Consider the following 2,559-nt stretch of genomic DNA (forward strand, 5'->3'; position numbering starts at 1 on the left):
AAGCTGTTAGGAACACAAGCAACATTGATTTGTCTCCTAGGGGATCTTCTCCTGAGGAAGGGCAGGAATCTGAGGCATGGAAGGAGGAGAAAGAGTACCCATAAATTGTCAGCCTACTTCCTTCACATTCTGGATTCAGAAGAACCCAGGAATAGCCCATCCCTAACCAAATAACTATTTTATATTTGAATGAAAGAATATCATTATTCTCCTAGAAGAGTATCACCAATTACAAAAATTAGTAAGTGGGTAGATTTCAGAGAGACCTGACAAAGCACAAAGCAGCCAGGTGCTCCTAGGGCCTAAGCATCCCGACGTAACAATTCCTCAACAGGAGATAAGGCTGGAGTCCAAAGGCTCCTGAAACCTACTGGAAAAGTCCTTGACTTCAAAAGTCAAATACTGTGGGACTACAGTAGGAGGCAGGGGGACAAGCACTGGAGTGGGTCAAGAGGTCTGGATTCTAGTCTTTTGAGGCTCTGTCATTAATTTGTTCAATGACCTGAAGCTAGTCACACAGTCTTATCTGTGATTTGACTTTTCTATGACATGAAAGTGAAAAACCAGGTAACATCTAAAGCTTCTTCTAGTACAACATTCTGTGATTCTTTGATTCTAAAAACAGATGAGAAAAGAGCAAAAACCTCAAACCCAGCCCTTGCAACCCACCTTTGAGGCTGATTGTTCAATTCATTTATTTGGAAAGACTAACTGAGCAGCTATTCTGCTTCAGGCAGTGAGATCAGATCTTGTGAAGACTAAGCTGAGTCAACAGCACGAAACTCTCCAGCAGTCATCTTCCCATGACCAAGAGGTAGTGGAATTTAAGGAAATAAGGCTGCCTGTGTGAAGAAGAATCTCCAAGGAAGGGCACAGGGAGTTTGGTGGAGATGTTAAGGACCCCCTCCTAAGAGAAAAGGTTTTAAGAACTCCCTCTGAACATAAAGGAAAGAACACAGTTAAAAGGCAGGGATCTGGTTACCAAACTAATCCATCCTAATCCACTGGCATGTTTTATGACACTAAACAATTTATTTTCAAACTTCTAACCTGATTTTAATATTCAGCTCAGATGTTAACCATCACACCTCTTCCTGGTGAATTTCCCTTGATTTGTTTAAGCACTTTCTCCTCTACATTTTCAAAGAATTTAATGTCTCCACTCTAGCACTGACCACTCTGTGTTTTAACTCTCTGATTACACTGTCTTCCTCCACTAAATCTGAAAATAAGTATGGCACGGGTTCTGGGGCCAGGACTCTCTGGGTTTCAATCCTGTGGCACCATTTATTAGCCAACTGATCTTGGTAAATTGCTTAACCTTTTTATGTTCGTTTTCCCAAATGTTAAATCGAGATAATAGTAACTACTTCATAAGTTTGTGATGATGCATAAACTTCAATGATGCGAAGTATTTAGAAGGATGCTGACTGGTAAGCATTCGGTAAATAGTACCTTTTGGTAAATCACTGTCAACACGTCTTCATATAGAACCTATTTTTATAACTATTAGAAAGCAAAAACTTAATGAAAGGATGGAGATATTTCTCACAAATACTTATTCAACCCGCACAACTTCGTTAAATAGGAGAGCAAGGTATAGTATTTGCTTCTGGAAACCAGAAAACTGAAATGCTCAGGATTTCGCTTGTGGGCTCAAGTACAAACAAATGGAACTCAGGCCTCCCGGCTTCCAGACAAAGCTTTCGAACAACATTCTGCCTTCCCTCTTCAGGGCAGGCCGGCCTGTCCTCGAGACCTCCCATCCCAGTCCTTCACAGGAATGCAATGGGAGCCGCGCCGGCCAGTCCCTGTCCGGGGCGCCGCCGCCCAGCTCACCAGGGACTCTCCGTGCTGCCGCCCCTTTGCAAGTCGCAACACTGGGATATCGGCGGGCCGCCAGGACGCCCAGGGAGGTTCCAGACGCACTCGGCGAGCGAGACGCCACCAATCCGTGCCGCGGGGAGCACCACGGCCATCTCTCCTCTGAGGGGGGCAGACCTCGCCTCATCCCGGGGAAACCTCCCGTCCGCAGGGCCGGGATTTCTGCCCTGGCCCGGAGCCGCCTCCAGACACGGCGCGCGATCCCCTCAGCGCGCCCCCTCCCGGAACTGGGAAGAGGAATGGAAATGAGTTTGGAGGCCCACCCAAGGGGCTCTTTACTGTGGTCGGTTCAGCCTGCAGCCCAGCCACACTGATCTTCCTAAGATTATTCCACGTTTCTGTCCTTTGGGGGCTTTTTCAAAGCCGGCTTCAACCTTTACCCACGTCCTCACCTGCCATAAAACTGGCCTCCTCACAGGAACCCCAAACACCCTACTGCTTCGGGATCTTTGTTCAGCAACTAATCAAAGGAGCAAGAGCTCTACTTCAGGCTTAAGTCCCAGATTCTGGGTGTGAACTTGGGCAAGTCATTTTACCCCTCTTTACCTATTTCCTGACTTGTAAAGATAATTATAGTACCAAATTTCATAGGGTTATTATGAGGATTAAATGAGGTTAATATGTGTAAATTACCAAGACCTTCTGGCACCTCTAAGTCATTAAACAGTTGCTCCT

Source organism: Manis pentadactyla, chromosome 1, assembly GCF_030020395.1.
Source record: "Manis pentadactyla isolate mManPen7 chromosome 1, mManPen7.hap1, whole genome shotgun sequence".
In the NCBI taxonomy this organism is placed as follows: Eukaryota; Metazoa; Chordata; class Mammalia; order Pholidota; family Manidae; genus Manis; species Manis pentadactyla.